Here is a 14,830-nt window from a genome sequence, read left to right on the forward strand (position 1 = left end):
GCTGTTCCCAGCAAAATCAAACGGCAGTATTTTCAACCAGCAAATTTGCGCACGTGTTCGTGACACCGCTCGGCGAGAGCTCAATTCTCCGCACACATTCGAACGCGATTTCTAGCGTAACATTTGAAAAGGGCCTATCTGCAAAACGTAAACATTGAGAAATTCTCAATTGAAGATTCCGTTCCATATTTATAATTCCTATTTTAAACCCATTCGCATTTTTACTAGTTTCATACCTGTGTTCGACACCCATTAAAGTCTGTTGCGTGGCTCATTATGTTTCAAATCTCAAATAACACAACAACTCGTAAAAATTGTTGAATTCAAACATCATCGGCAGATAGGCCCTTTTATGAATCTTCAAACCAGTTAGGCCCTTTGATTGAACATGGTTTCAGTTAGGCCCTTTTATAATTTGCTAATTTTATTGATTTTTGAATTGGTTTGCATAAATCTTGAACAAAATTTAGCGATTATGTGAAAAAACACTATATAATAGCTAAATATTGGAAATTTTCGGTTGAAGATTCAGTACCATATTGATTATTCTATTTCAAACCCATTCGCTTTTTACTAGTTTCATACTTGGGGAAGATCCAAAAATGACGTCCATCGTTTTTCGGGATTTCTAGAACCCTTCTACCCCCTCTGTCACGCTTTTTCTAATACCCAATCCATGCACTGTCACATTTTCATACATCCCCCCATTGGAGGAGGCCCCAATTGATGGACGTCATTTTCGGATAACCTCTTGTGTTTGACACTTATAATGGTCTATTACGTTACTCACAACGATTTGAATTTGAAATAGCACAACAACTTGTAAAAATAGTTCAATTCAAACATCATCCGCAGATAGGCCCTTTTACGAATTTTCAAACCAGTTAGGCCCTTTTTGAATTTGCTAATTTTATTGATTATTGAAGTGATTTGCATAATTCTTCGACAACATTTAATGATTATGTGAGAAAACAACACAATATCATACAAGCTAAGTATTGGAAACTATTCTATACAAAATCAGCAACATATTGATTATTGATATTTCAAACCCATTCACTTTTTTTACTAGTTTTATACTTGTGTTAGACACTCATTATGGTTTATTACGTGGCCCAGAACGTTAGTAATCTCAAATAACATAACGACTCGTGAAAATGGTTGCATTCAAATATCATCAGCAGTTAGGCCCTTCAATGAATCTTGAAACCAGTTAGGCCCTTTCAGTTAGGCCCTTCGATTGGACATGGTTTCAGTTAGGCCCCTCCAGTTAGGCCCTTTTATTAAACATAGTTCCAGTAAGGCCCTTTTGGAATTTGTTGATTTTATTGCTTATTGAAATGATTTTCATAGTTTTTAAATAAAATAAAGCGAGAGAAAAACAATGAAATAGCTAAATGTTGGATATTCTCGGTTGAAGGTTCAGTACTTTATTTATTTTATCTATTTCAAACCCATTCACTTTTTTACTTGTTTTTTCTTGAGGGCCTTCCTTAGCTGAGCAGTTTAAGTCCGCGGCAACAAAGCAAAGCCATTCTGAAGGTATCTGAGTTCCATTCCCAGTCGGTCCAGGTTTTTTCGTAATGGAAATTTCCTTTACTTTCCTGAATATAGAGTACCTTCGTACTTGTCACATGATATACGAATGCGAAAATGGCAACTTGTCAGAAAAAGCTCTCAGTTTATAACTGTGGAAGTACTCATTGAACACAAAGCATAAAAGCAGGCTCTGTCCCAGTGAGGACGTAATGCCAAGAAGAAGTATAAGAAGAATTCTTGCAGGGCTGTTTTTGTGAAAATCGCGACTTTTGGAACTCGATCCACAACTAGAGGCAACAAATAAAAATTATTCAAAATTTTTAATGTAATTGATTTTTTTTTCAGGATAAAAAATCAGTTTTTCAACTAACTTCGCATTAAGATTATGATAAAACTAGTAAAAAAGAGAATGGGCTTGAAATAGGAATCAATATAGTACTGAATCTTCAATAAAGAATTTTTATTAATCAATGTTGATTTTCTCACATACCTAATCGATTGATTTTGATCTAAAACTTTGAAAATCACTTCAATAATCAATAAAATTAACAAATTCCAAAAGGGCCTAACTGGAACTAAGTTTAATAAAAGAGCCTAACTGGAGGGGCCTAACTGAAACCATGTTCAATCAAAGGGCCTAACTGAAAGGGCCTAACTGGTATGCAGACTCGTGAAAGGGCCTATCTGCCAATGATGTTTGAATTCAACCATTTTCACGAGCTGTTTTGTTATTTAAGATTTAAAACGTTATGGGCCACCTAGTAGACTATTATGAGTGTTGAACACAAGTATAAAACTAGTAAATAGGAGAAAGGGTTTGAAATATGAATAATCAATATAGTACAGAATCTTCAATAAAGAATTTTCAATATTCAATGTTGATTTTCTCACATAATCGATTGATATTGTTCTAAAACTTTGAAAATCTATTCAATAATCAATAAAATTACCAAATTCTAAAAGGGCCTAACTGGAACTATGTTAAATAAAAGGGCCTAACTGGAGGGGCCTAACTGAAACCATGTTCAATTAAAGGGCCTAATTGAAAGGGCCTAACTGGTTTGAAGACTCGTAAAAGGGCCTATCTGCCGATGATGTTTGAATTCAACATTTTTTACTAGTTTTTATGTTATGTTAGATTTAAAACGTTACGTGGCCCAGTAATAGACTATGAGTGTCGAACAAAAGTTTAAAACTATTAGATAGCAATGAGTTTAAAACAGTAACAATCAATATGTTACAGAATCTTCAATCGAGCATTTCTCAATTTTTACGTTATGCTGATAGACCCTTTTCAAATATTTCAAAAACACTATACAATGGCTAAATATTGAAAAATATGGAGGAAAATGAAAAATGCACGGAAGGGCCAATCTGATTTTGATGGAAATTTTCAGTTAGGCCCTTTTATGACCAGTTAGGCCCTTTTAGTTTTATCATTTTCAGATAGGCCCTTTTAAATTTGAATAAAATTACCATTAATAATGCATTTTGCATGTCCGTAAGAGTATGTAGGTATAATTTACGTAAAAAATGATACGAATAATGAATAATCAAGTTTGTTTACATTTTGCAGTTAGGCCCTTTTCAAATGTTACGCTAGATTTCGTTTGTTTTCCTCCCAGCCCAGCAGCAGCAGCTGCATTTTGTGCAACCTCATTCAAACACCTTCTACGGGGACTTGTGCATGTGTGGCGTGTAGTGGATGCACATTTTCTGTTGTGTGTGTATAAATTACGCGTTTACAACCGAGCTTTGTCACTGTGTTCGTCTCCGCTGTGCATCAGCCTACTTTGTTCGTGTAGTCAAGTTGAGCAGCGAGAGGAGGATTATTTTCAACCCGGTGCTAGGCAGCCATGTTTTCGTGGTCAGCATCAAACTCAAGAGCAACAACGTACATTGGCCTAATCATATTAGGGATTTTTCCTCCAATACTAAAATGTGTTTCTAGCTAATCACATCAACCCAAATTGACTTGCTGTACTGCAATCCAATAGTTTGCAACCGTTTGTTTGTTCAAATAGCTGCTGTTATGTGGGAAAAGAATTTTTTTCGGAGAAAAAGATTTCGCCATCATAGATTGTTATTCCTCAAACGGTTATTTGTTGACAAACATTGAGCTGTGAGTGGGAACCACTTCCCAGTAGGAACCAGAGATGTTTGCTCGTTATTTTTCAATGGGGTTGTATAGGCGATGTCAGGAGGCTGATTATTTTTCGCTGGATCGTAACTCGGGTTCGTCGCGTTTCGTCTACTAATGGTGAAGAAAATTGTAAATTTAACGTGAAAAATCCTGTTTTTCGTGGTCGATTCGTGCGGAAAAGTGTTCGTCCGAGTGTGAAGTGGAATTTAGTGGTGGATTTCGAACGGAGTTTGTGTGCTAAATAGGTATTTATTGCGTTTGAAAAAGTTTGATTTTGTTTCCTTGTTCCTCTCCATCTTTAATTCGATGTCGATGGCTACTGTGATTCTCGAGCTAGTTTTTTTTTTCGTTCAATGTTTTGACGTTTCTAATCCAAACTAATGAAAATTTCATTATTGTTTGTTTATCATTTTGCGCTCCAAGTTGTTCCAAAAAGTGAAATTCAATTAAAATTCCTTACATATTTTCGTGCTGTCCATTTTTCATTGCAAATATTTCTCCTTCGAACGTCAGAAGCAAAAAAAGCGAAACTGTAAAATAGTGCATTGTAAATAGCATTGAGTGTTTGCCTCTTTAGTCGTGGCAGCGAACATTTTTCCTGAGGTGCTGCAAAATCGAAAAATTATCAGTGCGTGAAGAACATTGAGGGGCAAAGGCGGCAGTAAACCAGCAGAAGGCAGTGAAAACTCCAGCCAAGCAAGTATTATTCACCTGGCCCCTGCATGTGCCTCATCAAAAACGCTCGAAAACGAGTGCAAAAATAATGAAGAAGCGATGAAAATGATTCAAGATAGCCCGAAGTGAAACAAAAACAACCCGCATCGAAATCGCATTCACAATACACACAAAATGCTGCTCAGCCCATCGTGGTTCGATTCGATCATGCAAGAGTAGTGTTTATATTTTATTGAGTGGTTGAGAAAAAAGAACAGCCAAAAGCGAGAAGGAAGAATTTACTAAACATTCGACCTTATAAAACTGCATTCGCTACATACAAGGGGAAACTACATACTATACGGTGGAGCGTCAGGGGTTTTCAGGTGGGAGCTCTAGAGGTTACTTTCTCGCACGGTACTTGTTCATTGTCGGTCTACTCGTGAGGACAATTTAGATTTATAAACAATTGAAGAAATCCTGAATGAAAGTCTTGAGGAACTCCTTGAAAAATCAATGAATCACTAAATTAATTCTTGGAGATAATCATTGAAATTCGTTGCCTTGCAAAATGTAACAGATTTCTGGAGTAATTTCTAGAGATTTTCTTAAAGAAATTCCAGGTTAGATAATGAGCAATTTCAGGGACAATCTTTGCAAGAATCTGAAGTAGGTTCGAAAGACATTCTTAAGCCAACAAATCTAACCAAGATTTAGGTTGTATTTTTTGGTTTATTTTTATTCTGATGAATTTCTGGAGATAATCATGGTGTAGTGTAATTTGTAATTTATTCATTCATTCAACGTAAGCCTGTTAGTTAAAAACTTTTGATCAGGTCAAGGATCAGTGTCGGAGATCGCCGCAAGGCGGCCGCGATTTGAATTTTCTATCACGTTCACTTCGGTTCCGTGTTATTTGCAATTCGGCTGGTGAAAAATAGAAAATAAATTTGCGGATTCTTCAGCAGAACTGGCATACACATTATGGTAACGAATTTTATGCGGTATAACATTTGAGCTTAGTTGATTTGTAACAAACGTCCAAAATAATGAAAGATCATCGTTAGCATTGCATTCAAGGTCGAGCAGCCGATCGTTATGATTGAGAATATTCAAAACTTGTAACAGTCCAAATGCGATCACTGATTCTATCAGCGAGATCTCAGATTCGGAAGATGAGCGTTGATATCGTTGTCATATTGCTGCACAAGGTGTGGTAGATTATCATCCCCGAGTAATAGTATGGTATCGTTAATTGAAGCTCCTTCGCAAATCTCTGTAGAAGGAGTTGAGTAGGCGACGAAAAACTTGTTCATAGCAACCAAGTCTTGTTGATCAAGTTAACACAGACAATGTCATGTATGAGTATAAATAGAGGAGAGCTCAATAAAGTTATTCATTCGTTGTTTGACCATTGAACAGTTAACAAGTTGTTTCAATTCGATCTACGACATCTAAACCTACCAAGAGGTTATGGGCCTTTAAGAAACTGAAATTTGGATTTTCAATTCTGAAGAACTCTGAATTTAAAGATTGGTCGGAACTTTGGATCTGTTTTCAAGATGGACGGTCATGATGGAACGTCTGAATAACGCCAATTATGAAGCTTTGAGATTCAGAATTGAAATGCTCCTGATTCGCGAAGGATTGTGGAAGCACATTTCGGAGGAGATACCCAATCCGGTCACAAGCGAATGGAAGCAAGGGGACGATAAGGCCAGGGCGACTATTGCCCTTTTCGTTGAGGACAACCAATATCCGATTATCCGGGATTGCAAGATTTCGAGAGAAACTTGGGAAGTTCTGAAGAAGCATCACCAGAGTGTGTCTCTCACATCTCGGGTTACGTTATTGAAGCGGATTTACCAGTTACAGTTCCGGGATGGTGACGACATGGCACATCATCTCCAAGAAATGGAACGGCTCTTCTCCCGCCTATCTAACGCTGGCCAAAAGCTAGATTCTCAGTTGATGGTCGCGATGGTATTGAGAAGTCTACCAGAATCATACGACACTCTCACGACGGCTCTTGAGAGTCGCTCAGATGATGAGTTAACTATGGATTTGGTGAAGAGCAAATTGATGAACGAATCCATGAAACGTAGAAAATATCCGGCACGGGGAGAATCTTTATTGCGCGTCGAATCCTCGAAGAAGCAGATTCTTTGCCTTAACTGTGGAAAACCTGGTCACGTCAAGAAAGACTGTCGACTGCAATCCTATCAGAAGGTAGATGAATCCCGCCGGAAGTTCAAACCTAAAGCAAGAACTGTGAAAGAAGAAGAAAGTTCAATGTTCTGTTTCACGGTACGTAACAAGCCAACTACGATGAACTCTTGGGTCATTGATTCTGGTGCAAGTACACACATGTGCGCAGAAAAACGTTTGTTCAAGCAATATAAGACATGCTCAGGGATAACCGTCACATTAGCCCAGGCCTGCCCAACCTTTTTGAATCGCGGGCCAAATCTTAGAAACTATATTTTGCGGCGGGCCAAACTATTTTTAATGCAACTATTTTAATTTTTTGGCAAAATCAAATAGAAGTGATAAAAATTAGAATTGATGAAATCGAAAAAAAATTTGCTTCTATGATAATCTTGCCGAAGATTCTGTGAGAATTATGCTCATGATAATGTTCAGCCCTGATTTAAAAAAAAAAAAAAAACCAGAACCCTGTGAGAATGTTGTCTAGGATTTTGTTTAAAAAAAATGCTTAGAATTTTATCAAAAAATTTCATAGGATTCTGTCAAAATCTCACACTTCGGAGTTTTCTAAGAATGAATTCCCGGATTCTTAAAGAATTTAGCGCAGGATTCTGTAAAAATTGTCCTTAGGATTCATCCGAACCTCTCCCAAAATCTAATTTAAAATCCTGTTTTAGAATCTGTCCTGCTCAGAATTCTGTAAGAAATTCATTAAGGTTTCTGTAAAAAACTTCCACAGGATAATTAATGTCCTGGATTTTGTAATAAACTTGCCTAGGCTTTTGTATTATCATACGAAAAACTTTGTGAAATTTCGCTCTACATTTGATGATAATCCTGCTCCAGTTTGTTGTTAAGGTGAATATGTATCGAAACCAAACCTCAAGTTTTTAAGAGCCCAAATCTAGAGAACCAGACAACCGTTTGCACTGAAAATTTGATTGTTTGTTCACCACCAGCGAGTGACCAGTGACTGGTTCTCTAAATTAGTTCTCTTGAAAATTCGAGGTCTTGCTAAGATTCATCTTCACCTTAAGTTTGTGTGAAAGCCCTGTATTATGAAACTTAATCTATGAATATGCCTGTATAAAATTCTATAAAATTCATGCTCAGGAGTTTGCGACAATCCACCTAATGATTCAGTGAGATTGTGTTTGGCCTTAAACTTTTTGTCCACAACCTTTTGTTGTAACTAGATATAAATTTAGTTTTATTTATATATGCTGAAAAGGTTATTGTCAAGATTTCTTGTATTTATTCCTCAACAATGTTGGCTTTTTTGAAAATGAAGTGTTTTACACATTTAAGAAAGCAAGCAGATTTAAAAGAATAATAAAACTTTAGTGAAAAATCTTCAAAATAAATCTTAGAATGCTGAAAGATTTAGTTGGTTGTGCTTCAAAAAGGCCAGATGTGAGAAGGAGCTTGAAACTCTTCGCGGGCCGCAAAAAATGAGGAGGCGGGCTGGATGCGGCCCGCGGGCCGTACGTTGGGCAGGCCTGCATTAGCCGATGGCAGTGAAGTTAGTGTTGCTGGAAAGGGCTCTGGAACACTGCAATGTACTGTAGACAAGCGTGAAACGCAAGTAACAATCATCGATGTTCTCCACGTTCCGAAGTTGGACGCAAATCTGGTATCAGTCGGTAAGCTAACTGAGAAGAATGCAGAGGTGATTTTCACTGGAGAAACATGCAAAATTTTGAAACATGAACACGTTGCCGCCATTGCAGTGAAGAAGTCAGGCCTATATCAACTGGAAACATTGAACAACAGCAAATCGATAACCGCTATGTCAACGAAGCATGCCGAAAATTGTATTCATAAATGGCATCGAATCCTAGGGCACCGAGACGAAGGAGCCATTCGTAAACTGGTACGACTGCGAGTGTTGACTGGAGGGTAAGATGACGCGATTGCCTTTCCCAAAACAAGCTGGCCCCCAATCATCGAAAATGTTGGAACTCGTGCATACCGATTTGTGTGGACCTATGAATACCGTCACACCAGGAGGCGCCCGATATTTTATGACGGTTATAGACGATTTTACCCGATATTGCACTGTGTATTTTCTTCGAAAGAAATCGGAAGTGACAGAAAGGATGGAGGAATACATCCGGATAGTTGAAACACGTTTCGGAAAAACACCTGCTATCATTCGATCCGATTGCGGCGGAGAATATAAATCAAGCAACCTGGACAGATTGTACCGCCAAAAGGGAATCATTCTGCAATATACAGCAGCCTACAGTCCTCAGCAAAATGGAATTGCGGAACGTAAGAATCGAAGTCTAGTCGAAATGGCGCGATGTATGCTCATCGATGCTGGTATGGATTATAAATACTGGGCAGAAGCTATCAACACCGCCTCATACTTCCAACATTTGTTGCCAACTAGATCTACTTCAAGAACACCATATGAAGCCTGGTATAAGAAGAACCCAGATTTGAAACATTTGCATATATTCGAGAGCAGTGCGCTCGTCCATATTGCTGACCAGAAGAGGACTAAGCTGGAGCCAAAAGGAATCAAGCTCACGTTTGTGGGATATTCTGATAATCAAAAAGCATACCGCTTCGTGAATCTGGCAACCAACAAAGTCTATCACAGTAGAGATGTACGATTTTTGAATGAAGGAAAACCGTTGAAAATTTCTTCGAAGCCTTCCATCTTAGTGGAGTACGAATCAATTCTAGAGCCAAGTATTTCAAACGATCTGGGTATTGACGAAGGTAATCAAGATTTCGAAACGGAAGATAATCAATCAACGTCAGATGAATCTTATCTGGACAGTAGTCAAGGAATCGATACGGAAGATGAACTAGTAACCCTGCAAACACCACCTAAGAATATAAGACGTTCGGAGAGAAGCACGAAGGGAATACCACCCATACGTTATTGTGAAGTTGCTGATATTATAAAAAAGAATATCCCTGAACCACGCACAATCAAAGAAGCGCTAGCCAGTCCGGGAAGCGAACTTTGGAGAGCTGCGGTTGAGGAACAGTCCCACAAAGAAAACTGCACTTGGAATATTGTATCCCTGCCACATGGACGTAAAACAATCGGCTGTAAATGGATTTTTAAAAGGAAGATAGATGAAACTGGCAAAGTTGTTCGTTATAAGGCAAGATTGGTGGCCCAAGGTTTTACGCAAAAATTTGGAACAGATTACGATGAAGTTTTTGCAAACTACGTTTAGAACTTTGCTGTCTGTGGCTCACCAAAGGAATATGCTAATTAAGCACGTGGACGTAAAGACGGCTTACCTAAACGGAGAACTCCAGGAAACTGTCTATATGAAACTACCTCTTGGTTGTGATTATGAAGATCCAAGTCTGGTGTGTCATTTTCAGAAAGGACTATATGGATTGAAGCAAGCCGCAAATATTTGGAACAAGAAACTCGATTCAGTTTTACGAAAACTTGGATTCAAGCCCTCTGAAAGCGATCCGTGTTTGTATTCGAAGCACAACGATGATGGTACGATGTCTATCATTGCTGATCCCGGCTACATACAGTCAAAGGAGGAGGAAACAGAAAGATTACCAAACAATCATCAGTTCGCCAGCCTGATCGGAGGATTGCTGTACATAGCCGTGAATACCAGACCAGATATATCTGTGGCAGTGTCTATCCTTGGACGAAAATCTAGTAACCCAAGTCAAGACGACTGGAATGAAGCAAAACGAGTATATCTCAATGTCATGTATGAGTATAAATCATGAGATGTGCCGGGATAAGGATGGGAGCATCTTGACGGACGGACGCGAGGTGATCGAAAGGTGGAAGCAGCACTACGAAGAACACCTGAATGGCGCAGAGAACACAGGCACAGAAGGTCAAGACAACGAAGGCGATGGCTACGTCAGCACAGCGGACAGCGGAAACCAACCAGCTCCCACGATGGGGGAAGTTAAGGATGCCATTCAACAGCTCAAGAACAACAAGGCTGCTGGCAAGGATGGTATCGAAGCCGAACTCATCAAGATGGGCCCGGAAACGGAACAGCTACCGGAGGAGTGGAAGCAAGGCGTTATATGCCCTATCTACAAAAAGGGCGACAAACTGGAGTGTGAAAATTATCGTGCAATCACCATCCTAAACGCCGCCTATAAAGTGCTATCCCAGATTCTCTTCCGTCGTCTATCACCTATAGCAAACGAGTTCGTGGGAAGTTATCAAGTAGGTTTCATCGACGGCCGCTCGACAACGGACCAGATCTTTTCCGTGCGGCAAATCCTCCAGAAATGCCGTGAGTACCAGGTCCCTACGCACCATTTGTTCATCGATTTCAAGGCGGCATACGATAGTATCGACCGCATAGAGCTATGGAAAATCATGGACGAGAACAGCTTTCCCGGGAAGCTCACAAGATTGATCAGAGCAACGATGGACGGTGTGCAAAACTGCGTGAAGATCTCGGGCGAACACTCCAGTTCGTTCGAGTCTCGGCGGGGACTACGACAGGGCGATGGACTTTCGTGCCTGTTGTTCAATATTGCGCTTGAAGGTGTCATGCGGAGAGCCGGACTTAACAGTCGAGGCACGATTTTCACGAGATCCGGACAATTTGTTTGCTTCGCGGACGACATGGATATTATTGGGAGAAAATTTGATACGGTGGCAGATTTGTTCATCCGCCTGAAACGCGAAGCAACAAGAGTCGGGCTAATGGTGAATGCGTCGAAAACAAAGTACATGCTGGTTGGCGGAACTGAGCGCGACAGGACCCGCCTAGGAAGCAGTGTTACGATAGACGGGGATACCTTCGAGGTGGTGGACGAGTTCGTCTACCTCGGATCCTTGTTGACGGCTGACAACAATGTTAGTCGGGAAATACGAAGGCGCATCATCAGCGGAAGTCGTGCCTACTATGGGCTCCAGAAGAAACTGCGGTCAAGAAAGATTCACCCCCGCACCAAATGTACGATGTACAAAACGCAAGTCCTCTACGGGCATGAGGCGTGGACTATGCTCGAGGAGGACTTGCAAGCTCTTGGGGTTTTCGAACGCCGAGTGCTAAGGACGATCTTCGGCGGCGTGCAGGAGAACGGCGTGTGGCGGCGAAAGATGAACCACGAGCTCGCTCAACTCTACGGCGAACCCAGTATCGTGAAGGTAGCTAAAGCTGGAAGGATACGCTGGGCAGGGCATGTTGCAAGAATGCCGGACAACAACCCTGTAAAGATGGTGTTCGCCACGAATCCGGTCAGAACAAGAAGGCGTGGGGCGCAGCGAGCTAGGTGGATTGATCAGGTACACCAGGACCTGGAGAGCGTGGGTCACAGTCGAGGATGGAGAGAAGCGGCCATGAACCGAGGAAATTGGCGAAATATTGTTGGCGAGGCTTTATCAAGATAATTGATGTAAAGCCAAATAAGGATAGAAGGAGGAGTATAAATAGAGGAGAGCTCAATTAAGTTATTCATTTGTTGTTTGACCATTGAACAGTTAACAAGTTGTTTCAATTCGATCTACGACATCTAAACCTTCCAAGAATCTCTTGGATGCAAAAAGCATGCTGTTCATAAACTGATGGGGCAGCATTAGGCCTGATGTAAACATGGATCGTTTTAGTAGGAAGTCTAATTCGTACCACTACTTGCTCAAGACCTTCTGCGTTTGACATTGAAATATTTCGCACCGGTGATGCTTCTTGACAGCAATCAAAACACCTCCGCCGGATTGAAATTCGCTTGATGAATTGTTGCGGTCACAGCGGTAAACGTTGTACAGTTAACTCTCCCTTACTCGATATTCCGTATCTCGATATCGAGTTAGAGAACCATAGTAAAATTTGGTCGATGGTCCCTTGGATCGCAGTTGCACTAGCTTTGTATTCTGCTACTCGATACCTCCCTAACTCGATGGTCCCTTCAATATCGAGTAAGGGAGAGTTGACTGTAGTTAGATGTAAGCTCAGTTCAGCAATACCCGGGTGCAGCCAAGTTTCAGTAAATGCGATGACTTCATAATCACAGCTGCATAGTTCGATAGAAAGCTTTCTCGTCTTCGTTCTGAGGCCACGGACATTTTGATAATACACGAGGAAGGAGGAAGTAAGAACAGAAGACAGCGAAGATGGTTGTACGATCTCAGTATTCATTATCAATTCACAAATTGTCCCAAATCTCTGTCTATGTTCGATGGCAAGAAGGCAACCCTCATATAGCGGTTTAGGCTTGTCAGGGTGTCTACTACATGGAAAACCTGGAATTTATTTTGAGGCAGTAATTCATGATAGAATATGTTCACGACAAAAGATTTTTGCGTCAAAACCCAGAGCTACTATTATTTGGCAGAACACTCTCTTCAATCAAAAAAAATTTCGGCTGTGCCGCTATCAAATGGCTATTTGAGCTGTTCAGTAAGGATCCTTTCGAATATGAAATCTTATCGACTTACCAAGACATTATTGATGTATTTGAAACCTCTATTTTTAATCAGTTAAGAATTAATATGTGTATGGCTGATAGCAGGTTTCTTTTTAGAGATCATTTTTATGCATGGCTCTATTTTTGATAAAAAGTATTTAAACTCTCTTTTTTAACCTAATTGGTCTCTAAAGTTTCTTTTTCCATATCTTGCTTGCAGATTATTATGATGCAAATTTTCTTCTCATAGTTTTTGGAAACAGCTTCAAGAATCATCTTAGGAAGGAAGGATCTCTATCAGGAAGCAATACAAAGTTCTCTCCAGAATTTTTTCAAGACATTTCTCTACCAATTCTTTTAGCAATTTTTCAAAGGTTGCTTACAGAAATTTGTCCAGAATTTGTGTGGCGAACTCATCAATAGTAAGAAGCCACCTAAATAAAGACAAATAATAATAATTTGTCCAGAATTTACTTGAGGAAATCCTTGAGCCTCCAGTATTTTTCTCAGGAATTACTTTGAACAATTTTTCAAACTTCGAGAACTGCTGGAGAACAGTACAAGCAGCCATTAATAATGCAGCCAACGTCGGGTACGTGGGACGCATTCCGCAACGGCTTCGTGCCGTGAGCCGAGATGTGCAGGGATAAGGATGGGAGCATTTTAACGGACGAGCGTGAGATGATCGAAAGGTGCAAACAGCACTTTGACGAACACCTGAATGGCGCTGAGAGCACAGGCAATGAAGGACGGGACAACGGAGGAAATGCCTTCGTCAGTACTGCGGGCGATGGAAACCAGCCAGCTATCTTGAGGGAGGTTAAGGATGTCATTCACCAGCTGAAGAACAATAAAGCTGCTGGTAAGGATGGTATCGAAGCTGAATTCATAAAAATGGGCCCGATCACCATTCTTAATGCGGCCTACAAAGTATTTTCCCAGATCATCTTCCGTCGTCTGTCACCTGTAGTAAACGAGTTCGTGGGAAGTTATCAAGCCGGCTTTGTTGACGGCCGATCGACAACGAACCAGATCTTTACTGTACGGCAAATCCTCCAAAATTATGCGGAGAGCCGGGTACGATTTTTACGAGATCCAGTCAATTTGCTTCGGGGATGATATGGAGATTGTCGGCCGAACATTTGAAAAGGTGGCAGACCTGTACACCCGCCTGAAACGCGAGGTAGTAAAAGCTGGACTGGTGGTGAATGCGACCAAGACAAAGTACACGCTAGCTGGTGGGGCCGAGCGCGACAGGGCTCGCCTAGTTAGCAGTGTTACGATAGACGGTGTTACGTTAGAAGTGGTCGACGAGTTTGTCTATCTAGGATCCTTGCTGACGGCTGACAATAACGTTAGCCGTGAAATACGGAAACGCATCATCAGTGGAAGTCGGGCCTACTATGGCCTCCAGAAGAAGCTGCGGTCAAAAAAGATTCACGCCCGCACCAAATGTACCATGTACAAAACGCTCATAAGGCCGTTAGTCCTCTACGGGCATGAAATGTGGACGATGCTCGAGAAGTCTTCGAACGTCGGGTGCTTAGGACGATCTTCAGCGGTGTGCCTTTGGCGGCCATTTTGTTTTTGGTCAATTTATCCAAAAAATAAAATGTGTACTATACAATACCAGGTAATAAGGAGCTACTCTGAAAAAATCACACAAATCGGTTCAGTATTCTTGGAGAAAGCTGAAAATTACGATGTGACGTTTTTTTGAGTTTTATTTGTCCAGGGTGGTACCAGAAACCTGAATGCTCATTACTCAAAGACGGCTGCACCAAATTGTTTCATTTTTTCACAACATACTCGCATTAATGTATCATTTCAAGGAGTGAATATCCGAATACGATAAACATTTTCTAGCCTGAGATATTCACGTGGGTTATGGCTACGCGTCGGTCCCCCAAG

General features: G+C 40.5%; 1 protein-coding gene across 3 annotated transcripts in view; it reads left to right on the forward strand.

Annotated features, from left to right (window-relative positions):
* The first annotated feature begins 3,735 nt into the window (after positions 1 to 3,735).
* LOC5564303 (myotubularin-related protein 3) overlaps positions 3,736 to 14,830 on the forward strand; it is a 105,030-nt gene continuing 93,935 nt past the window's right edge. For 2 of the 3 annotated variants that reach the window (XM_021854911.1, XM_021854912.1), the window contains exon 1: positions 3,736 to 3,927. The gene's annotated coding sequence lies outside the window, so the exon portion shown is untranslated. The remainder of the gene's footprint in view (positions 3,928 to 14,830) is intronic. The other variant, XM_021854916.1, reaches the window with a different exon arrangement.

This window comes from Aedes aegypti, chromosome 3 (assembly GCF_002204515.2).
Source record: "Aedes aegypti strain LVP_AGWG chromosome 3, AaegL5.0 Primary Assembly, whole genome shotgun sequence".
Lineage (NCBI taxonomy): Eukaryota > Metazoa > Arthropoda > Insecta > Diptera > Culicidae > Aedes > Aedes aegypti.